Here is a 25,330-nt window from a genome sequence, read left to right as displayed (position 1 = left end):
ACCCATAACCATGGGTTCAGACTATTGAGATACACCCTAAACCACGGGTTCAGACTATTGAGATGCACCCATAACCTTGGGTTCAGACTATTGAGATGCACCCTAAACCACGGGTTCAGACTATTGAGATGCACCCTAAACCTTTGGTTCAGACTATTGAGATGCACCCATAACCACGGGTTCAGAGTATTGAGATGCAACCATAACCTCGGGTTCAGACTATTGAGATGCACCCATAACCTTGGGTTCAGACTATTGAGATGCACCCATAACCGCAGGTTCAGACTATTGAGATGCACCCATAACCTTGGGTTCAGACTATTGAGATGCACCCTAAACCTTGGGTTCAGACTATTGAGATGCACCCTAAACCACGGGTTAAGACTATTGAGATGCACCCTAAACCACGGGTTCAGACTATTGAGATGCACCCTAAACCATGAGTTCAGACTATTGAGATGCAACCATAACCTCGGGTTCAGACTATTGAGATGCACCCTAAACCTTGGGTTCAGAGTATTGAGATGCACCCTAAACCACGGGTTCAGACTATTGAGATACACCCTAAACCTCGGGTTCAGACTATTGAGATGCACCCATAACCTTGGGTTCAGACTATTGAGATGCACCCATAACCTCGGGTTCAGACTATTGAGATGCACCCTAAACCTTGGGTTCAGAGTATTGAGATGCACCCTAAACCTCGAGTTCAGACTATTGAGATACACCCATATCCTCGGGTTCAGACTATTGAGATGCACCCATAATCTCGGGTTCAGACTATTGAGATGCACCCTAAACCTTGGGTTCAGAGTATTGAGATGCACCCTAAACCTTGGGTTCAGAGTATTGAGATGCACCCATAACCTTGGGTTCAGACTATTGAGATGCACCCTAAACCTTGGGTTCAGACTATTGAGATGCACCCTAAACCACGGGTTAAGACTATTGAGATGCACCCTAAACCACGGGTTCAGACTATTGAGATGAACCCTAAACCACGGGTTAAGACTATTGAGATACACCCTAAACCACGAGTTCAGACTATTGAGATGCACCCATAACCTTGGGTTCAGACTATTGAGATGCACCCATAACCTCGGGTTCAGACTATTGAGATGCATCCATAACCTTAGGTTCAGACTATTGAGATACACCCTAAACCTCGGGTTCAGACTATTGAGATGCACCCATAACCTCGAGTTCAGACTATGGAGATGCACCCATAACCATGGGTTCAGAGTATTGAAATGCACCCTAAACCACGGGTTCAGAGTATTGAGATGCACCCATAACCATGGGTTAAGACTATTGAGATGCACCCTAAACCACGAGTTCAGACTATTGAGATGCACCCATAACCTTGGGTTCAGACTATTGAGATGCACCCATAACCTCGGGTTCAGACTATTGAGATGCACCCTAAACCTCGAGTTCAGACTATTGAGATGCACCCATAACGACGGGTTCAGAGTATTGAGATGCACCCATAACCACGGGTTCAGACTATTGAGATGCATCCATAACCTCGGGTTCAGACTATTGAGATGCACCCTAAACCTTGGGTTCAGACATTTGAGATGCACCCATAACCTTGGGTTCAGACTATTGAGATGCACCCGTAAACTTGGGTTCAGACTATTGAGATGCACCCATAACCTTGGGTTCAGACTATTGAGATGCACCCATAACCACAGGTTCAGACTATTGAGATGCCCCCTAAACCACTGGTTCAGACTATTGAGATGCACCCTAAACCACGGGTTCAGACTATTGAGATGCACCCTAAACCACGGGTTCAGAGTATAGAGATGCACCCTAAACCACGGGTTCAGACTATTGAGATGCCCCCTAAACCACAGGTTCAGACTATTGAGATGCACCCTAAACCACGGGTTCAGACTATTGAGATGCACCAATAACCTTGGGTTCAGACTATTGAGATACACTCTAAACCTTGGGTTCAGACTATTGAGATGCACCCTAAACCTTGGGTTCAGACTATTGAGATGCACCCTAAACCTTGGGTTCAGAATATTGAGATGCACCCATAATCACGGGTTCAGACTATTGAGATGCACCCGTAACCTCAGGCTCAGACTATTGAGATTCACCCATAACCTCGGGCTCAGACTATTGAGATGCACCCATAACCTCGGGTTAAGAGTATTGAGATGCATCCTAAACCACGGGTTCAGACTATTGAGATGCACCGTAAACCTCAGGTTCAGAGTATCAAGATGCACCCATAACCTTGGGTTCAGACTATTGAGATGCACCCATAACCTCGGGTTCAGACTATTGAGATGCACCCACAACCACAGGTTCAGACTATTGAGATGCACCCATAACCTTGGGTTCAGACTATTGAGATGCACCCATAACCACAGGTTCAGACTATTGAGATGCACCCATAACCACAGGTTCAGACTATTGAGATGCACCCATAACCTTGGGTTCAGACTATTGAGATACACTCTAAACCTTGGGTTCAGACTATTGAGATGCACCCTAAACCTTGGGTTCAGACTATTGAGATGCACCCTAAACCTTGGGTTCAGAATATTGAGATGCACCCATAATCACGGGTTCAGACTATTGAGATGCACCCGTAACCTCAGGCTCAGACTATTGAGATTCACCCATAACCTCGGGCTCAGACTATTGAGATGCACCCATAACCTCGGGTTAAGAGTATTGAGATGCATCCTAAACCACGGGTTCAGACTATTGAGATGCACCGTAAACCTCAGGTTCAGAGTATCAAGATGCACCCATAACCTTGGGTTCAGACTATTGAGATGCACCCATAACCTCGGGTTCAGACTATTGAGATGCACCCACAACCACAGGTTCAGACTATTGAGATGCACCCATAACCTTGGGTTCAGACTATTGAGATGCACCCATAACCACAGGTTCAGACTATTGAGATGCACCCATAACCACAGGTTCAGACTATTGAGATGCACCCATAACCTTGGGTTCAGACTATTGAGATGCACCCATAACCTTGGGTTCAGACTATTGAGATGCACCCATAACCTCGGGTTCAGAGTATTGAGATGCACCCATAACCTTGGGTTCAGACTATTGAGATGCACCCATAACCACAGGTTCAGACTATTGAGATGCACCCATAACCACAGGTTCAGACTATTGAGATGCACCCTAAACCTCGGGTTCAGACTATTGAGATGCACCCATAACCTCGGGTTCAGACTATTGAGATGCACCCATAACCTTGGGTTCAGACTATTGAGATGCACCCATAACCTCGGGTTCCGACTATTGAGATGCACCCATAACCTCGGGTTCAGACTATTGAGATGCACCCATAACCACAGGTTCTGACTATTGAGATGCACCCATAACCTTAGGTTCAGAGTATTGAGATGCACCCTAAACCACGGGTTCAGACTATTGAGATGCACCCATAACCACAGGTTCAGACTATTGAGATGCACCCTAAACCTTGGGTTCAGACTATTGAGATGCACCCATAACCTCGGGTTCAGACTATTGAGATGCACCCATAACCTTGGGTTCAGACTATTGAGATGCACCCATAACCACGGGTTCAGACTATTGAGATGCACCCGTAACCTCGGGCTCAGACTATTGAGATTCACCCATAACCTCGGGCTCAGACTATTGAGATGCACCCATAACCACAGGTTCAGACTATTGAGATGCACCAATAACCACAGGTTCAGACTATTGAGATGCACCCATAACCACAGGTTCAGACTATTGAGATGCACCCATAACCACAGGTTCAGACTATTGAGATGCACCCATAACCTCGGGTTCAGACTATTGAGATGCACCCATAACCTTGGGTTCAGACTATTGAGATGCACCCATAACCACAGGTTCAGACTATTGAGATGCACCTATAACCTTGGGTTCAGACTATTGAGATGCACCGTAAACCACGGGTTCAGACTATTGAGATGCACCCATAACCTTGGGTTCAGAGTATTGAGATGCACCCATAACCTTGGGTTCAGAGTATTGAGATGCACCCATAACCTCGGGTTCAGACTATTGAGATGCACCCATAACCTTGGGTTCAGACTATTGAGATGCACCCATAACCTTGGGTTCAGACTATTGAGATGCACCCATAACCTCGGGTTCAGATTATTGAGATGCACCCATAACCTCGGGTTCAGACTATTGAGATGCACCCATAACCTTGGGTTCAGACTATTGAGATGCACCCATAACCTCGGGTTTTGACTATTGAGATGCACCCATAACCACAGGTTCTGACTATTGAGATGCACCCATAACCTTAGGTTCAGAGTATTGAGATGCACCCATGACGACGGGTTCAGACTATTGAGATGCACCCATAACCACAGGTTCAGACTATTGAGATGCACCCATAACCTTGTGTTCAGACTATTGAGATGCATCCATAACCACAGGTTCAGACTATTGAGATGCACCCATAACCACGGGTTCAGACTATTGAGATGCACCCTAAACCACGGGTTCAGACTATTGAGATGCATCCATAACCACAGGTTCAGACTATTGAGATGCACCCATAACCACGGGTTCAGACTATTGAGATGCACCCTAAACCACGGGTTCAGACTATTGAGATGCACCCATAACCACAGGTTCAGACTATTGAGATGCACCCATAACCACAGGTTCAGACTATTGAGATGCACCCATAACCACGGGTTCAGACTATTGAGATGCACCCTAAACCACGGGTTCAGACTATTGAGATGCACCCATAACCACGGGTCCAGAAAATTGACGGAAACGGGCCTTACTGTTCTGTACCTCCAGCTTGGTTCCGTTGATACTAACCACCACCATTCTCCTCACACGCACTACATCACTCCCAGCATGCACTGCAGCAGCTCTTAACAGGGGTAAGGACATCAGGGTCCTGATCTTAAGCACCAAACAGAAGAAAACAGACGTCAACAAGGCAACAAGGTAGTACATGTCCCATAACAAAACACTCATCGTTGTTTTTCTAGGATTATTATTATTATTTTTTTCATTTCTCAAATGAAGACAATCCAGAGTTGGACAGGTAAGAAAGTAGTGAGAACAGCTCTGACTGTGTGACATAATACTGTGTTGGAGGTGTTATCTGAGACTAGTCCTGTATCTCTGATGATATAATACTGTGTTGTAGTGTTGGAGGTGTTATCTGAGACTAGTCCTGTATCTCTGATGATATAATACTGTGTTGGAGGTGTTATCTGAGTCTAGTCCTGTATCTCTGATGATATAATACTGTGTTGGAGGTGTTATCTGATACTAGTCCTGTATCTCTGATGATATAATACTGTGTTGGAGGTGTTATCTGATACTAGTCCTGTATCTCTGATGATATAATACTGTGTTGTAGTGTTGGAGGTGTTATCTGAGTACTAGTCCTGTATCTCTGATGATATAATACTGTGTTGTAGTGTTGGAGGTGTTATCTGAGACTAGTCCTGTATCTCTGATGATATAATACTGGTTGTAGTGTTGGAGGTGTTATCTGAGACTAGTCCTGTATCTCTGATGATATAATACTGTTGAGTGTTGGAGGTGTTATCTGAGACTAGTCCTGTATCTCTGATGATATAATACTGTGTTGGAGGTGTTATCTGAGTACTAGTCCTGTATCTCTGATGATATAATACTGTGTTGGAGGTGTTATCTGATACTAGTCCTGTATCTCTGATGATATAATACTGTGTTGTAATGTTGGAGGTGTTATCTGAGTCTAGTCCTGTATCTCTGATGATATAATACTGTGTTGGAGGTGTTATCTGAGACTGGTCCTGTATCTCTGATGATATAATACTGTGTTGGAGGTGTTATCTGAGACTAGTCCTGTATCTCTGATGATATAATACTGTGTTGGAAGTGTTATCTGAGTCTAGTCCTGTATCTCTGATGATATAATACTGTGTTGGAGGTGTTATCTGAGACTAGTCCTGTATCTCTGATGATATAATACTGTGTTGGAGGTGTTATCTGATACTAGTCCTGTATCTCTGATGATATAATACTGTGTTGGAGGTGTTATCTGAGTCTAGTCCTGTATCTCTGATGATATAATACTGTGTTGTAGTGTTGGAGGTGTTATCTGAGACTAGTCCTGTATCTCTGATGATATAATACTGTGTTGTAGTGTTGGAGGTGTTATCTGAGACTAGTCCTGTATCTCTGATGATATAATACTGTGTTGGAGGTGTTATCTGAGTCTAGTCCTGTATCTCTGATGATATAATACTGTGTTGTAGTGTTGGAGGTGTTATCTGATACTAGTCCTGTATCTCTGATGATATAATACTGTGTTGGAGGTGTTATCTGAGACTAGTCCTGTATCTCTGATGATATAATACTGTGTTGGAGGTGTTATCTGAGACTAGTCCTGTATCTCTGATGATATAATACTGTGTTGTAATGTTGGAGGTGTTATCTGAGTCTAGTCCTGTATCTCTGATGATATAATACTGTGTTGTAGTGTTGGAGGTGTTATCTGATACTAGTCCTGTATCTCTGATGATATAATACTGTGTTGTAGTGTTGGAGGTGTTATCTGATACTAGTCCTGTATCTCTGATGATATAATACTGTGTTGGAGGTGTTATCTGAGTCTAGTCCTGTATCTCTGATGATATAATACTGTGTTGGAGGTGTTATCTGAGACTAGTCCTGTATCTCTGATGATATAATACTGTGTTGGAGGTGTTATCTGAGTCTAGTCCTGTATCTCTGATGACATAATACTGTGTTGGAGGTGTTATCTGAGACTAGTCCTGTATCTCTGATGATATAATACTGTGTTGGAGGTGTTATCTGAGTCTAGTCCTGTATCTCTGATGATATAATACTGTGTTGTAGTGTTGGAGGTGTTATCTGAGACTAGTCCTGTATCTCTGATGATATAATACTGTGTTGTAGTGTTGGAGGTGTTATCTGATACTAGTCCTGTATCTCTGATGATATAATACTGTGTTGTAGTGTTGGAGGTGTTATCTGAGTCTAGTCCTGTATCTCTGATGATATAATACTGTGTTGGAGGTGTTATCTGATACTAGTCCTGTATCTCTGATGATATAATACTGTGTTGGAGGTGTTATCTGAGAGTAGTCCTGTATCTCTGATGATATAATACTGTGTTGTAGTGTTGGAGGTGTTATCTGAGACTAGTCCTGTATCTCTGATGATATAATACTGTGTTGGAGGTGTTATCTGAGTCTAGTCCTGTATCTCTGATGATATAATACTGTGTTGTAGTGTTGGAGGTGTTATCTGAGACTAGTCCTGTATCTCTGATGATATAATACTGTGTTGTAGTGTTGGAGGTGTTATCTGAGTCTAGTCCTGTATCTCTGATGATTTAATACTGTGTTGGAGGTGTTATCTGAGTCTAGTCCTGTATCTCTGATGATATAATACTGTGTTGTAATGTTGGAGGTGTTATCTGAGACTAGTCCTGTATCTCTGATGATATAATACTGTGTTGGAGGTGTTGGAGGTGTTATCTGAGACTAGTCCTGTATCTCTGATGATATAATACTGTGTTGTAGTGTTGGAGGTGTTATCTGAGTCTAGTCCTGTATCTCTGATGATATAATACTGTGTTGGAGGTGTTATCTGATACTAGTCCTGTATCTCTGATGATATAATACTGTGTTGTAGTGTTGGAGGTGTTATCTGAGACTAGTCCTGTATCTCTGATGATATAATACTGTGTTGGAGGTGTTATCTGAGACTAGTCCTGTATCTCTGATGATATAATACTGTGTTGTAGTGTTGGAGGTGTTATCTGAGACTAGTCCTGTATCTCTGATGATATAATACTGTGTTGGAGGTGTTATCTGAGACTAGTCCTGTATCTCTGATGATATAATACTGTGTTGGAGGTGTTATCTGATACTAGTCCTGTATCTCTGATGATATAATACTTGGTAGTGTTGGAGGTGTTATCTGAGTCTAGTCCTGTATCTCTGATGACATAATACTGTGTTGGAGGTGTTATCTGATACTAGTCCTGTATCTCTGATGATATAATACTGTGTTGGAGGTGTTATCTGAGACTAGTCCTGTATCTCTGATGATATAATACTGTGTTGTAGTGTTGGAGGTGTTATCTGATACTAGTCCTGTATCTCTGATGATATAATACTGTGTTGGAGGTGTTATCTGATACTAGTCCTGTATCTCTGATGATATAATACTGTGTTGTAGTGTTGGAGGTGTTATCTGAGACTAGTCCTGTATCTCTGATGATATAATACTTTAGTGTTGGAGGTGTTATCTGAGACTAGTCCTGTATCTCTGATGATATAATACTGTGTTGTAGTGTTGGAGGTGTTATCTGAGTCTAGTCCTGTATCTCTGATGACATAATACTGTGTTGGAGGTGTTATCTGATACTAGTCCTGTATCTCTGATGATATAATACTGTGTTGTAATGTTGGAGGTGTTATCTGAGTCTAGTCCTGTATCTCTGATGATATAATACTGTGTTGTAGTGTTGGAGGTGTTATCTGAGTCTAGTCCTGTATCTCTGATGATATAATACTGTGTTGTAGTGTTGGAGGTGTTATCTGAGTCTAGTCCTGTATCTCTGATGACATAATACTGTGTTGGAGGTGTTATCTGATACTAGTCCTGTATCTCTGATGATATAATACTGTGTTGTAGTGTTGGAGGTGTTATCTGAGTCTAGTCCTGTATCTCTGATGATATAATACTGTGTTGGAGGTGTTATCTGAGTCTAGTCCTGTATCTCTGATGATATAATACTGTGTTGGAGGTGTTATCTGAGACTAGTCCTGTATCTCTGATGATATAATACTGTGTTGTAATGTTGGAGGTGTTATCTGAGACTAGTCCTGTATCTCTGATGATATAATACTGTGTTGTAGTGTTGGAGGTGTTATCTGAGACTAGTCCTGTATCTCTGATGATATAATACTGTGTTGGAGGTGTTATCTGAGACTAGTCCTGTATCTCTGATGATATAATACTGTGTTGGAGGTGTTATCTGAGTCTAGTCCTGTATCTCTGATGATATAATACTGTGTTGTAGTGTTGGAGGTGTTATCTGAGACTAGTCCTGTATCTCTGATGATATAATACTGTGTTGGAGGTGTTATCTGAGTCTAGTCCTGTATCTCTGATGATATAATACTGTGTTGGAGGTGTTATCTGAGACTAGTCCTGTATCTCTGATGATATAATACTGTGTTGGAGGTGTTATCTGAGACTAGTCCTGTATCTCTGATGATATAATACTGTGTTGGAGGTGTTATCTGATACTAGTCCTGTATCTCTGATGATATAATACTGTGTTGTAGTGTTGGAGGTGTTATCTGAGACTAGTCCTGTATCTCTGATGATATAATACTGTGTTGGAGGTGTTATCTGAGACTAGTCCTGTATCTCTGATGATATAATACTGTGTTGTAGTGTTGGAGGTGTTATCTGAGTCTAGTCCTGTATCTCTGATGACATAATACTGTGTTGGAGGTGTTATCTGATACTAGTCCTGTATCTCTGATGATATAATACTGTGTTGTAATGTTGGAGGTGTTATCTGAGTCTAGTCCTGTATCTCTGATGATATAATACTGTGTTGTAGTGTTGGAGGTGTTATCTGAGTCTAGTCCTGTATCTCTGATGATATAATACTGTGTTGTAGTGTTGGAGGTGTTATCTGAGTCTAGTCCTGTATCTCTGATGACATAATACTGTGTTGGAGGTGTTATCTGATACTAGTCCTGTATCTCTGATGATATAATACTGTGTTGTAGTGTTGGAGGTGTTATCTGAGACTAGTCCTGTATCTCTGATGATATAATACTGTGTTGGAGGTGTTATCTGAGTCTAGTCCTGTATCTCTGATGATATAATACTGTGTTGGAGGTGTTATCTGAGAGTAGTCCTGTATCTCTGATGATATAATACTGTGTTGGAGGTGTTATCTGATACTAGTCCTGTATCTCTGATGATATAATACTGTGTTGTAGTGTTGGAGGTGTTATCTGAGTCTAGTCCTGTATCTCTGATGACATAATACTGTGTTGGAGGTGTTATCTGATACTAGTCCTGTATCTCTGATGATATAATACTGTGTTGTAGTGTTGGAGGTGTTATCTGAGTCTAGTCCTGTATCTCTGATGACATAATACTGTGTTGGAGGTGTTATCTGATACTAGTCCTGTATCTCTGATGATATAATACTGTGTTGTAGTGTTGGAGGTGTTATCTGAGTCTAGTCCTGTATCTCTGATGATATAATACTGTGTTGGAGGTGTTATCTGAGTCTAGTCCTGTATCTCTGATGATATAATACTGTGTTGGAGGTGTTATCTGAGAGTAGTCCTGTATCTCTGATGATATAATACTGTGTTGGAGGTGTTATCTGAGACTAGTCCTTTATCTCTGATGATATAATACTGTGTTGTAATGTTGGAGGTGTTATCTGAGACTAGTCCTGTATCTCTGATGATATAGTAGTGTCCCCTCCTACCTGTGCTGAGTATAAATAGTGTCCCCTTCCTGTGCTGAGTATAAATAGTGTCCCCTTCCTGTGCTGAGTATAAATAGTGTCCCCTTCCTGTGCTGAGTATAAATAGTGTCCCCTCCTCCCTGTGCTGAGTATAAATAGTGTCCCCTCCTCCCTGTGCTGAGTATAAATAGTGTCCCCTCCTCCCTGTGCTGAGAATAAATAGTGTCCCCTCCTCCCTGTGCTGAGTATAAATAGTGTCCCCTTCCTGTGCTAAGTATAAATAGTGTCCCCTCCTCCCTGTGCTGAGTATAAATAGTGTCCCTTTCCTGTGCTGAGTATAAATAGTGTCCCCTCCTCCATGTGCTGAGTATAAATAGTGTCCCCTCCTCCCTGTGCTGAGTACAAATAGTGTCCCCTACTCCCTGCGCTGAGTATAAATAGTGTCCCCTTCCTGTGCTGAGTATAAATAGTTTCCCCTTCCTGTGCTGAGTATAAATAGTGTCCCCTCCTCCCTGTGCTGAGTACAAATAGTGTCCCCTACTCCCTGCGCTGAGTATAAATAGTGTCCCCTTCCTGTGCTGAGTATAAATAGTGTCCCCTCCTCCCTGTGCTGAGTATAAATAGTGTCCCCTCCTCCCTGTGCTGAGTATAAATAGTGTCCCCTCCTCCCTGTGCTGAGTATAAATAGTGTCCCCTCCTCCATGTGCTGAGTATAAATAGTGTCCCCTCCTTCCTGTGCTGAGTATTAGTAGTGTCCCCTCCTCCCTGTGCTGAGTATAAATAGTGTCCCCTTCCTGTCCTGAGTATAAATAGTGTCCCCTCCTTCCTGTGCTGAGTATAAATAGTGTCCCCTCCTCCTTGTGCTGAGTATAAATAGTGTCCCCTCCCTGTACTGAGTATAAATAGTGTCCCCTCCTCCCTGTGCTGAGTATAAATAGTGTCCCCTCCTCCCTGTGCTTAGTATAAATAGTGTCCCCTCCTCCCTGTGCTGAGTATAAATAGTGTCCCCTTCCTGTGCTGAGTATAAATAGTGTCCCCTCCTCCCTGTGCTGAGTATAAATAGTGTCCCCTCCTCCCTGTGCTGAGTATAAATAGTGTCCCCTCCTCCCTGTGCTGAGAATAAATAGTGTCCCCTCCTCCCTGTGCTGAGTATAAATAGTGTCCCCTTCCTGTGCTGAGTATAAATAGTGTCCCCTCCTTCCTGTGCTGAGTATAAATAGTGTCCCCTTCCTGTGCTGAGTATAAATAGTGTCCCCTCCTCCCTGTGCTGAGTATAAATAGTGTCCCCTCCTTCCTGTGCTGAGTATAAATAGTGTCCCCTCCTCCCTGTGCTGAGTATTAGTAGTGTCCCCTCCTCCCTGTGCTGAGTATAAATAGTGTCCCCTTCCTGTCCTGAGTATAAATAGTGTCCCCTCCTCCCTGTGCTGAGTACAAATTGTGTCCCCTACTCCCTGCGCTGAGTATAAATAGTGTCCCCTTCCTGTGCTGAGTATAAATAGTGTCCCCTTCCTGTGCTGAGTATAAATAGTGTCCCCTCCTCCCTGTGCTGAGTATAAATAGTGTCCCCTCCTCCATGTGCTGAGTATAAATAGTGTCCCCTCCTCCATGTGCTGAGTATAAATAGTGTCCCCTCCTCCATGTGCTGAGTATAAATAGTGTCCCCTCCTCCATGTGCTGAGTATAAATAGTGTCCCCTCCTCCCTGTGCTGAGTACAAATAGTGTCCCCTACTCCCTGCGCTGAGTATAAATAGTGTCCCCTTCCTGTGCTGAGTATAAATAGTGTCCCCTTCCTGTGCTGAGTATAAATAGTGTCCCCTCCTCCCTGTGCTGAGTATAAATAGTGTCCCCTCCATGTGCTGAGTATAAATAGTGTCCCCTTCCTGTGCTGAGTATAAATAGTGTCCCCTCCTTCCTGTGCTGAGTATAAATAGTGTCCCCTCCTCCCTGTGCTGAGTATAAATAGTGTCCCCTTCCTGTGCTGAGTATAAATAGTGTCCCCTTCCTGTGCTGAGTATAAATAGTGTCCCCTCCTTCCTGTGCTGAGTATAAATAGTGTCCCCTCCTCCCTGTGCTGAGTATAAATAGTGTCCCCTCCTTCCTGTGCTGAGTATAAATAGTGTCCCCTCCTCCCTGTGCTGAGTATAAATAGTGTCCCCTCCTCCCTGTGCTGAGTACAAATAGTGTCCCCTACTCCCTGCGCTGAGTATAAATAGTGTCCCCTTCCTGTGCTGAGTATAAATAGTGTCCCCTTCCTGTGCTGAGTATAAATAGTGTCCCCTCCTCCCTGTGCTGAGTATAAATAGTGTCCCCTCCTCCATGTGCTGAGTATAAATAGTGTCCCCTCCTCCCTGTGCTGAGTATAAATAGTGTCCCCTCCTTCCTGTGCTGAGTATAAATAGTGTCCCCTTCCTGTGCTGAGTATAAATAGTGTCCCCTCCTCCATGTGCTGAGTATAAATAGTGTCCCCTCCTCCCTGTGCTGAGTATAAATAGTGTCCCCTCCTTCCTGTGCTGAGTATAAATAGTGTCCCCTTCCTGTGCTGAGTATAAATAGTGTCCCCTCCTCCCTGTGCTGAGTATAAATAGTGTCCCCTCCTCCCTGTGCTGAGTATAAATAGTGTCCCCTTCCTGTGCTGAGTATAAATAGTGTCCCCTTCCTGTGCTGAGTATAAATAGTGTCCCCTCCTCCCTGTGCTGAGTATAAATAGTGTCCCCTCCTCCATGTGCTGAGTATAAATAGTGTCCCCTCCTTCCTGTGCTGAGTATAAATAGTGTCCCCTCCTCCCTGTGCTGAGTATAAATAGTGTCCCCTCCTCCATGTGCTGAGTATAAATAGTGTCCCCTCCTCCATGTGCTGAGTATAAATAGTGTCCCCTCCTCCCTGTGCTGAGTATAAATAGTGTCCCCTCCTCCATGTGCTGAGTATAAATAGTGTCCCCTCCTTCCTGTGCTGAGTATAAATAGTGTCCCCTCCTTCCTGTGCTGAGTATAAATAGTGTCCCCTCCTCCTTGTGCTGAGTATAAATAGTGTCCCCTCCCTGTACTGAGTATAAATAGTGTCCCCTCCTCCCTGTGCTGAGTATAAATAGTGTCCCCTCCTCCATGTGCTGAGTATAAATAGTGTCCCCTCCTCCATGTGCTGAGTATAAATAGTGTCCCCTCCTCCCTGTGCTGAGTATAAATAGTGTCCCCTCCTCCCTGTGCTTAGTATAAATAGTGTCCCCTCCTCCCTGTGCTGAGTATAAATAGTGTCCCCTTCCTGTGCTGAGTATAAATAGTGTCCCCTCTTCCCTGTGCTGAGTATAAATAGTGTCCCCTCCTCCCTGTGCTGAGTATAAATAGTGTCCCCTCCTCCCTGTGCTGAGTATAAATAGTGTCCCCTCCTCCCTGTGCTGAGAATAAATAGTGTCCCCTCCTCCCTGTGCTGAGTATAAATAGTGTCCCCTTCCTGTGCTGAGTATAAATAGTGTCCCCTCCTTCCTGTGCTGAGTATAAATAGTGTCCCTTTCCTGTGCTGAGTATAAATAGTGTCCCCTCCTCCCTGTGCTGAGTATAAATAGTGTCCCCTCCTTCCTGTGCTGAGTATAAATAGTGTCCCCTCCTCCCTGTGCTGAGTATTAGTAGTGTCCCCTCCTCCCTGTGCTGAGTATAAATAGTGTCCCCTTCCTGTCCTGAGTATAAATAGTGTCCCCTCCTCCCTGTGCTGAGTACAAATTGTGTCCCCTACTCCCTGCGCTGAGTATAAATAGTGTCCCCTTCCTGTGCTGAGTATAAATAGTGTCCCCTTCCTGTGCTGAGTATAAATAGTGTCCCCTCCTCCCTGTGCTGAGTATAAATAGTGTCCCCTCCTCCATGTGCTGAGTATAAATAGTGTCCCCTCCTCCATGTGCTGAGTATAAATAGTGTCCCCTCCTCCATGTGCTGAGTATAAATAGTGTCCCCTCCTCCCTGTGCTGAGTATAAATAGTGTCCCCTACTCCCTGTGCTGAGTATAAATAGTGTCCCCTTCCTGTGCTGAGTATAAATAGTGTCCCCTTCCTGTGCTGAGTATAAATAGTGTCCCCTCCTCCCTGTGCTGAGTATAAATAGTGTCCCCTCCCTGTGCTGAGTATAAATAGTGTCCCCTCCTCCCTGTGCTGAGTATAAATAGTGTCCCCTCCTTCCTGTGCTGAGTATAAATAGTGTCCCCTCCTTCCTGTGCTGAGTATAAATAGTGTCCCCTCCTCCTTGTGCTGAGTATAAATAGTGTCCCCTCCCTGTACTGAGTATAAATAGTGTCCCCTCCTCCCTGTGCTGAGTATAAATAGTGTCCCCTCCTCCATGTGCTGAGTATAAATAGTGTCCCCTCCTCCATGTGCTGAGTATAAATAGTGTCCCCTCCTCCATGTGCTGAGTATAAATAGTGTCCCCTCCTCCCTGTGCTGAGTATAAATAGTGTCCCCTACTCCCTGTGCTGAGTATAAATAGTGTCCCCTTCCTGTGCTGAGTATAAATAGTGTCCCCTTCCTGTGCTGAGTATAAATAGTGTCCCCTCCTCCCTGTGCTGAGTATAAATAGTGTCCCCTCCTCCATGTGCTGAGTATAAATAGTGTCCCCTCCTTCCTGTGCTGAGTATAAATAGTGTCCCCTCCTTCCTGTGCTGAGTATAAATAGTGTCCCCTCCTCCTTGTGCTGAGTATAAATAGTGTCCCCTCCCTGTACTGAGTATAAATAGTGTCCCCTCCTCCCTGTGCTGAGTATAAATAGTGTCCCCTCCTCCCTGTGCTGAGTATTAGTAGTGTCCCCTCCTCCCTGTGCTGAGTATAAATAGTGTCCCCTTCCTGTGCTGAGTATAAATAGTGTCCCCTTCCTGTGCTGAGTATAAATAGTGTCCCCTCCTCCCTGTGCTGAGTATAAATAGTGTCCCCTCCTCCATGTGCTGAGTATAAATAGTGTCCCCTCCTCCATGTGCTGAGTATAAATAGTGTCCCCTCCTCCCTGTGCTGAGTATAAATAGTGTCCCCTCCTCCCTGTACTGAGTATAAATAGTGTCCCCTCCTCCCTGTGCTGAGTATAAATAGTGTCCCCTCCTCCCTGTGCTGAGTATAAATAGTGTCCCCTCCTCCCTGTGCTGAGTATAAATAGTGTCCCCTCCTCCCTGTGCTGAGTATAAATAGTGTCCCCTCCTCCCTGTGCTGAGTATAAATAGTGTCCCCTCCTCCCTGTGCTGAGTATAAATAGTGTCCCCTCCTCCCTGTGCTGAGTATAAATAGTGTCCCCTCCCTGTGCTGAGTATAAATAGTGTCCCCTTCCTGTGCTGAGTATAAATAGTGTCCCCTCCTTCCTGTGCTGAGTATAAATAGTGTCCCCTCCTTCCTGTGCTGAGTATAAATAGTGTCCCTCCCCTCCCTGTCCTGAGCCAGGTAGCCCAGAAGAACATATTGTATTGGAGCAGCAGCACCCGTCTCACCTCATACTGTATTGGAGCAGCAGCATCTGTCTCACCTCATACTGTATTGGAGCAGCAGAAGCTGTCTCACCTCATACTGTATTGGCGCAGCAGCAGCTGTCTCACCTCATACTGTATTGGAACAGCAGCAGCCGTCTCACCTCATACTGTATTGGAGCAGCCGCAGCCGTCTCACCTCATACTGTATTGGAGCAGCAGCAGCTGTCTCACCTCATACTGTATTGGCGCAGCAGCAGCTGTCTCACCTCATACTGTATTGGAGCAGCAGCAGCCGTCTCACCTCATACTGTATTGGAGCAGCAGCAGCCGTCTCACCTCATACTGTATTGGAGCAGGAGCAGCTGTCTCACCTCATACTGTATTGGAGCAGCAGCAGCCGTCTCACCTCATACTGTATTTGTGCAGCAGCAGCCGTCTCACCTCATACTGTATTGGAGCAGCAGCAGCCGTCTCATCTCATACTGTATTGGAGCAGCAGCAGCCGTCTCACCTCATACTGTATTGGAGCAGCAGTAGCTGTCTCACCTCATACTGTATTGGAACAGCAGCAGCCGTCTCACCTCATACTGTATTGGAGCAGCAGCAGCCGTCTCACCTCATACTGTATTGGAGCAGAAGCAGCCGTCTCACCTCATACTGTATTGGAGCAGAAGCAGCTGTCTCACCTCATAATGTATTGGAGCAGCAGCAGCTGACTGCCCAGTTCACCATCTCACCTCATACTGCATTGGAGCAGCAGCAGCCGTCTCACCTCATACTGTATTGGAGCAGCAGCAGCCGTCTCACCTCATACTGTACTGGAGCAGCAGCAGCTGTCTCACCTCATACTGTATTGGAGCAGCAGCAGCCGTCTCACCTCATACTGTATTGGAGCAGCAGAAGCCATCTCACCTCATACTGTATTGGAGCAGCAGCAGCTGTCTCACCTCATACTGTATTGGAGCAGCAGCAGCTGTCTCACCTCATACTGTATTGGAGCAGCAGAGGCTGTCTCACCTCATACTGTATTGGAGCAGCAGCAGCTGTCTCACCTCATACTGTATTGGAGCAGCAGCAGCTGTCTCACCCTATACTGTATTGGAGCAGCAGCAGCCGTCTCACCTCATACTGTATTGGAGCAGCAGCAGCTGTCTCACCTCATACTGTTTTGGCGCAGCAGCAGCTGTCTCACCTCATACTGTATTGGAGCAGCAGCAGCCGTCTCACCTCATACTGTATTGGAGCAGCAGCAGCCGTCACACCTCATACTGTATTGGAGCAGCAGCAGCTGTCTCACCTCATACTGTATTGGAGCAGCAGCAGCCGTCTCACCTCATACTGTATTGGAGCAGCAGCAGCAGTCTCACCTCATACTGTATTGGAGCAGCAGTAGCCGTCTCACCTCATACTGTATTGGAGCAGCAGCAGCCGTCTCACCTCATACTGTATTGGAGCAGAAGCAGCTGTCTCACCTCATAATGTATTGGAGCAGCAGCAGCTGACTGCCCAGTTCACCGTCTCACCTCATATTGCATTTAAGCAGCAGCAGCCGTCTCACCTCATACTGTATTGGCGCAGCAGCAGCCGTCTCACCTCATACTGTATTGGAGCAGCAGCAGCCGTCTCACCTCATACTGTATTGGAGCAGCAGCAGCCGTCTCACCTCATACTGTATTGGAGCAGCAGCAGCCGTCTCACCTCATACTGTATTGGAGCAGAAGCAGCTGTCTCACCTCATAATGTATTGGAGCAGCAGCAGCTGACTGCCCAGTTCACCGTCTCACCTCATACTGCATTGGAGCAGCAGCAGCCGTCTCACCTCATACTGTATTGGAGCAGCAGCAGCCGTCTCACCTCATACTGTACTGGAGCAGCAGCAGCTGTCTCACCTCATACTGTATTGGAGCAGCAGCAGCCGTCTCACCTCATACTGTATTGGAGCAGCAGCAGCTGTCTCACCTCATACTGTATTGGAGCAGCAGCAGCTGTCTCACCTCATACTGTATTGGAGCAGCAGCAGCCGTCTCACCTCATACTGTATTGGCGGAGCAGCAGCCGTCTCACCTCATACTGTATTGGAGCAGCCGCAGCTGTCTCACCTCATACTGTATTGGAGCAGCAGCAGCCATCTCACCTCATACTGTATTGGAGCAGCAGCAGCTGTCTCACCTCATAATGTATTGGAGCAGCAGCAGCTGACTGCCCAGTTCACCTTCTCACCTCATACTGCATTGGAGCAGCAGCAGCCGTCTCACCTCATACTGTATTGGAGCAGCAGCAGCCGTCTCACCTCATACTGTATTGGAGCAGCAGCAGCTGTCTCACCTCATACTGTATTGGAGCAGCAGCAGCCGTCTCACCTCATACTGTATTGGCGCAGCAGCAGCCGTCTCACCTCATACTGTATTGGAGCAGCAGCAGCTGTCTCACCTCATACTGTATTGGAGCAGCAGCAGCCGTCTCACCTCATATTGTATTGGAGCAGCAGCAGCTGTCTCACCTCATACTGTATTGGAGCAGCAGCAGCTGTCTCACCTCATACTGTATTGGAGCAGCAGCAGCCGTCTCACCTCATACTGTATTGGAGCAGCAGCAGCCGTCTCACCTCATACTGTATTGGAGCAGCAGCAGCTGTCTCACCTCATACTGTATTGGAGCAGCAGCAGCTGTCTCACCTCATACTGTATTGGAGCAGCAGCAGCCGTCTCACCTCATACTGTATTGGCGCAGCAGCAGCCGTCTCACCTCATACTGTATTGGAGCAGCAGCAGCCGTCTCACCTCATACTGTATTGGAGCAGCAGCAGCTGTCTCACCTCATACTGTATTGGAGCAGCAGCAGCTGTCTCACCTCATAATGTATTGGAGCAGCAGCAGCTGACTGCCCAGTTCACCGTCTCACCTCATATTGCATTGGAGCAGCAGCAGCCGTCTCACCTCATACTGTATTGGCGCAGCAGCAGCCATCTCACCTCATACTGTATTGGAGCGGCAGCAGCTGTCTCACCTCATACTGTATTGGAGCAGCAGCAGCCGTCTCACCTCATACTGTATTGGAGCAGCAGCAGCTGTCTCACCTCATACTGTATTGGAGCAGCAGCAGCCGTCTCACCTCATACTGTATTGGAGCAGCAGCAGCTGTCTCACCTCATACTGTATTGGAGCAGCAGCAGCCGTCTCACCTCATACTGTATTGGAGCAGCAGCAGCTGTCTCACCTCATACTGTATTGGAGCAGCAGCAGCTGTCTCACCTCATACTGTATTGGAGCAGCAGCAGCCGTCTCACCTCATACTGTATTGGCGCAGCAGCAGCCGTCTCACCTCATACTGTATTGGAGCAGCAGCAGCCGTCTCACCTCATACTGTATTGGCGCAGCAGCAGCCGTCTCACCTCATACTGTATTGGAGCAGCAGCAGCTGTCTCACCTCATACTGTATTGGAGCAGCAGCAGCCGTCTCACCTCATACTGTATTGGAGCAGCAGCAGCTGTCTCACCTCATAATGTATTGGAGCAGCAGCAGCCGTCTCACCTCATACTGTATTGGAGCAGTAGCAGCCGTCTCACCTCATACTGTATTGGAGCAGCAGTAGCTGTCTCACCTCATACTGTATTGGAACAGCAGCAGCCGTCTCACCTCATACTGTATTGGAGCAGCCGCAGCCGTCTCACTTCATACTGTATTGGAGCAGCAGCAGCTGTCTCACCTCATACTGTATTGGAGCAGCAGCAGCCGTCTCACCTCATACTGTATTGGAGCAGCAGAAGCTGTCTCACCTCATACTGTATTGGAGCAGCAGCAGCTGTTTCACCTCATAATGTATTGGAGCAGCAGCAGCTGACTGCCCAGTTCAACGTCTCACCTCATACTGCATTGGAGCAGCAGCAGCCGTCTCACCTCATACTGTATTGGAGCAGCAGCAGCCGTCTCACCTCATACTGTATTGGAGCAGCAGCAGCTGTCTCACCTCATACTGTATTGGAGCAGCAGCAGCCGTCTCACATACTGTATTGGAGCAGCAGAAGCCATCTCACCTCATACTGTATTGGAGCAGCAGCACCTGTCTCACCTCATACTCTATTGGAGCAGCAGCAGCTGTCTCACCTCATACTGTATTGGAGCAGCAGCAGCTGTCTCACCTCATACTGTATTGGAGCAGCAGCAGCTGTCTCACCTCATACTGTATTGGAGCAGCAGCAGCTGTCTCACCTCATACTGTATTGGAGCAGCAGCAGCTGTCTCACCTCATACTGTATTGGAGCAGCAGCAGCTGTCTCACCTCATACTGTATTGGAGCAGCAGCAGCCGTCTCACCTCATACTGTATTGGAGCAGCAGCAGCTGTTTCACCTCATAATGTATTGGAGCAGCAGCAGCTGACTGCCCAGTTCACCGTCTCACCTCATACTGCATTGGAGCAGCAGCAGCCGTCTCACCTCATACTGTATTGGAGCAGCAGCAGCCGTCTCACCTCATACTGTATTGGAGCAGCAGCAGCTGTCTCACCTCATACTGTATTGGAGCAGCAGCAGCCGTCTCACATACTGTATTGGAGCAGCAGAAGCCATCTCACCTCATACTGTATTGGAGCAGCAGCAGCTGTCTCACCTCATACTCTATTGGAGCAGCAGCAGCCGTCTCACCTCATACTATATTGGAGCAGCAGCAGCTGTCTCACCTCATACTGTATTGGAGCAGCAGCAGCTGTCTCACCTCATACTGTATTGGAGCAGCAGCAGCTGTCTCACCTCATACTGTATTGGAGCAGCAGCAGCTGTCTCACCTCATACTGTATTGGAGCAGCAGCAGCTGTCTCACCTTATACTGTATTGGAGCAGCAGCAGCCGTCTCACCTCATACTGTATTGGAGCAGCAGCAGCTGTCTCACCTCATACTGTATTGGCGCAGCAGCAGCTGTCTCACCTCATACTGTATTGGAGCTTCAGCAGCCGTCTCACCTCATACTGTATTGGAGCAGCAGCAGCCGTCTGACCTCATACTGTATTGGAGCAGCAGCAGCTGTCTCACCTCATACTGTATTGGAGCAGCAGCAGCCGTCTCACCTCATACTGTATTGGAGCAGCAGCAGCTGTCTCACCTCATACTGTATTGGAGCAGCAGCAGCTGTCTCACCTCATACTGTATTGGAGCAGCAGCAGCTGTCTCACCTCATACTGTATTGGAGCAGCAGCAGCCGTCTCACCTCATACTGTATTGGAGCAGTAGCAGCCGTCTCACCTCATACTGTATTGGAGCAGCAGTAGCTGTCTCACCTCATACTGTATTGGAACAGCAGCAGCCGTCTCACCTCATACTGTATTGGAGCAGCCGCAGCCGTCTCACCTCATACTGTATTGGAGCAGCAGCAGCTGTCTCACCTCATACTGTATTGGAACAGCAGCAGCCGTCTCACCTCATACTGTATTGGAGCAGCAGCAGCTGTCTCACCTCATACTGTATTGGAGCAGCAGCAGCCGTCTCACATACTGTATTGGAGCAGCAGAAGCCATCTCACCTCATACTGTATTGGAGAAGCAGCACCTGTCTCACCTCATACTCTATTGGAGCAGCAGCAGCTGTCTCACCTCATACTGTATTGGAGCAGCAGCAGCTGTCTCACCTCATACTGTATTGGAGCAGCAGCAGCTGTCTCACCTCATACTGTATTGGAGCAGCAGCAGCTGTCTCACCTCATACTGTATTGGAGCAGCAGCAGCTGTCTCACCTCATACTGTATTGGAGCAGCAGCAGCTGTCTCACCTCATACTGTATTGGAGCAGCAGCAGCCGTCTCACCTCATACTGTATTGGAGCAGCAGCAGCTGTTTCACCTCATAATGTATTGGAGCAGCAGCAGCTGACTGCCCAGTTCACCGTCTCACCTCATACTGTATTGGAGCAGCAGCAGCCGTCTCACCTCATACTGTATTGGAGCAGCAGCAGCTGTCTCACCTCATACTGTATTGGAGCAGCAGCAGCCGTCTCACATACTGTATTGGAGCAGCAGAAGCCATCTCACCTCATACTGTATTGGAGCAGCAGCAGCTGTCTCACCTCATACTCTATTGGAGCAGCAGCAGCCGTCTCACCTCATACTATATTGGAGCAGCAGCAGCTGTCTCACCTCATACTGTATTGGAGCAGCAGCAGCTGTCTCACCTCATACTGTATTGGAGCAGCAGCAGCTGTCTCACCTCATACTGTATTGGAGCAGCAGCAGCTGTCTCACCTCATACTATATTGGAGCAGCAGCAGCTGTCTCACCTTATACTGTATTGGAGCAGCAGCAGCCGTCTCACCTCATACTGTATTGGAGCAGCAGCAGCTGTCTCACCTCATACTGTATTGGCGCAGCAGCAGCTGTCTCACCTCATACTGTATTGGAGCTTCAGCAGCCGTCTCACCTCATACTGTATTGGAGCAGCAGCAGCCGTCTGACCTCATACTGTATTGGAGCAGCAGCAGCTGTCTCACCTCATACTGTATTGGAGCAGCAGCAGCCGTCTCACCTCATACTGTATTGGAGCAGCAGCAGCCGTCTCACCTCATACAGTATTGGAGCAGCAGTAGCTGTCTCACCTCATACTGTATTGGAGCAGCAGCAGCCGTCTCACCTCATACTGTATTGGAGCAGAAGCAGCTGTCTCACCTCATAATGTATTGGAGCAGCAGCAGCTGACTGCCCAGTTCACCGTCTCACCTCATATTGCATTGGAGCAGCAGCAGCCGTCTCACCTCATACTGTATTGGCGCAGCAGCAGCCGTCTCACCTCATACTGTATTGGAGCAGCAGCAGCTGTCTCACCTCATACTGTATTGGAGCAACAGCAGCCGTATCACCTCATACTGTATTGGAGCAGCAGCAGCTGTCTCACCTCATACTGTATTGGAGCAGCAGCAGCCGTCTCACCTCATACTGTATTGGAGCAGCAGCAGCTATCTCACCTCATACTGTATTGGAGCAGCAGCAGCTGTCTCACCTCATAATGTATTGGAGCAGCAGCAGCTGACTGCCCAGTTCACCGTCTCACCTCATATTGCATTGGAGCAGCAGCAGCCGTCTCACCTCATACTGTATTGGCGCAGCAGCAGCCGTCTCACCTCATACTGTATTGGAGCAGCAGCAGCTGTCTCACCTCATACTGTATTGGAGCAGCAGCAGCCGTCTCACCTCATACTGTATTGGAGCAGCAGCAGCTGTCTCACCTCATACTGTATTGGAGCAGCAGCAGCCGTCTCACCTCATACTGTATTGGAGCAGCAGCAGCTGTCTCACCTCATACTGTATTGGAGCAGCAGCAGCCGTCTCACCTCATACTGTATTGGCGCAGCAGCAGCCGTCTCACCTCATACTGTATTGGAGCAGCAGCAGCTGTCTCACCTCATACTGTATTGGAGCAGCAGCAGCCGTCTCACCTCATACTGTATTGGAGCAGCAGCAGCTGTCTCACCTCATACTGTATTGGCGCAGCAGCAGCTGTCTCACCTCATACTGTATTGGAGCAGCAGCAGCCGTCTCACCTCATACTGTATTGGAGCAGCAGCAGCCATCTGACCTCATACTGTATTGGAGCAGCAGCAGCCGTCTCACCTCATACTGTATTGGAGCAGCAGCAGCCGTCTCACCTCATACTGTATTGGAGCAGCAGCAGCCGTCTCACCTCATACTGTATTGGAGCAGCAGTAGCTGTCTCACCTCATACTGTATTGGAGCAGCAGCAGCCGTCTCACCTCATACTGTATTGGAGCAGAAGCAGCTGTCTCACCTCATAATGTATTGGAGCAGCAGCAGCTGACTGCCCAGTTCACCGTCTCACCTCATATTGCATTGGAGCAGCAGCAGCCGTCTCACCTCATACTGTATTGGCGCAGCAGCAGCCGTCTCACCTCATACTGTATTGGAGCAGCAGCAGCTGTCTCACCTCATACTGTATTGGAGCAGCAGCAGCCGTATCACCTCATACTGTATTGGAGCAGCAGCAGCTGTCTCACCTCATACTGTATTGGAGCAGCAGCAGCCGTCTCACCTCATACTGTATTGGAGCAGCAGCAGCTGTGTCACCTCATACTGTATTGGAGCAGCAGCAGCTGTCTCACCTCATAATGTATTGGAGCAGCAGCAGCTGACTGCCCAGTTCACCGTCTCACCTCATATTGCATTGGAGCAGCAGCAGCCGTCTCACCTCATACTGTATTGGCGCAGCAGCAGCCGTCTCACCTCATACTGTATTGGAGCAGCAGCAGCTGTCTCACCTCATACTGTATTGGAGCAGCAGCAGCCGTCTTACCTCATAATGTATTGGAGCAGCAGCAGCTGTCTCACCTCATACTGTATTGGAGCAGCAGCAGCCGTCTCACCTCATACTGTATTGGAGCAGCAGCAGCTGTCTCACCTCATACTGTATTGGAGCAGCAGCAGCCGTCTCACCTCATACTGTATTGGCGCAGCAGCAGCCGTCTCACCTCATACTGTATTGGAGCAGCAGCAGCTGTCTCACCTCATACTGTATTGGAGCTGCAGCAGCCGTCTCACCTCATACTGTATTGGAGCAGCAGCAGCTGTCTCACCTCATACTGTATTGGAGCAGCAGCAGCTGTCTCACCTCATACTGTATTGGAGCAGCAGCAGCCGTCTCACCTCATACTGTATTGGAGCAGTAGCAGCCGTCTCACCTCATACTGTATTGGAGCAGCAGTAGCTGTCTCACCTCATACTGTATTGGAACAGCAGCAGCCGTCTCACCTCATACTGTATTGGAGCAGCCGCAGCCGTCTCACCTCATACTGTATTGGAGCAGCAGCAGCTGTCTCACCTCATACTGTATTGGAACAGCAGCAGCCGTCTCACCTCATACTGTATTGGAGCAGCAGCAGCTGTCTCACCTCATACTGTATTGGAGCAGCAGCAGCCGTCTCACCTCATACTGTATTGGAGCAGCAGCAGCTGTTTCACCTCATACTGTATTGGAGCAGCAGCAGCTGTCTCACCTCATACTGTATTGGAGCAGCAGCAGCTGTCTCACCTCATACTGTATTGGAGCAGCAGCAGCCGTCTCACCTCATACTGTATTGGAGCAGCAGCAGCTGTCTCACCTCATACTGTATTGGAGCAGCAGCAGCCGTCTCACCTCATACTGTATTGGAGCAGCAGCAGCTGTTTCACCTCATAATGTATTGGAGCAGCAGCAGCTGACTGCCCAGTTCACCGTCTCACCTCATACTGCATTGGAGCAGCAGCAGCCGGCTCACCTCATACTGTATTGGAGCAGCAGCAGCCGTCTCACCTCATACTGTATTGGAGCAGCAGCAGCTGTCTCACCTCATACTGTATTGGAGCAGCAGCAGCCGTCTCACCTCATACTGTATTGGAGCAGCAGCAGCCGTCTCACCTCATACAGTATTGGAGCAG

This window comes from Salmo salar, chromosome ssa06 (genome assembly GCF_905237065.1).
Source record: "Salmo salar chromosome ssa06, Ssal_v3.1, whole genome shotgun sequence".
Taxonomy (NCBI): Eukaryota; Metazoa; Chordata; class Actinopteri; order Salmoniformes; family Salmonidae; genus Salmo; species Salmo salar.
This window is presented reverse-complemented; position numbering follows the sequence as displayed.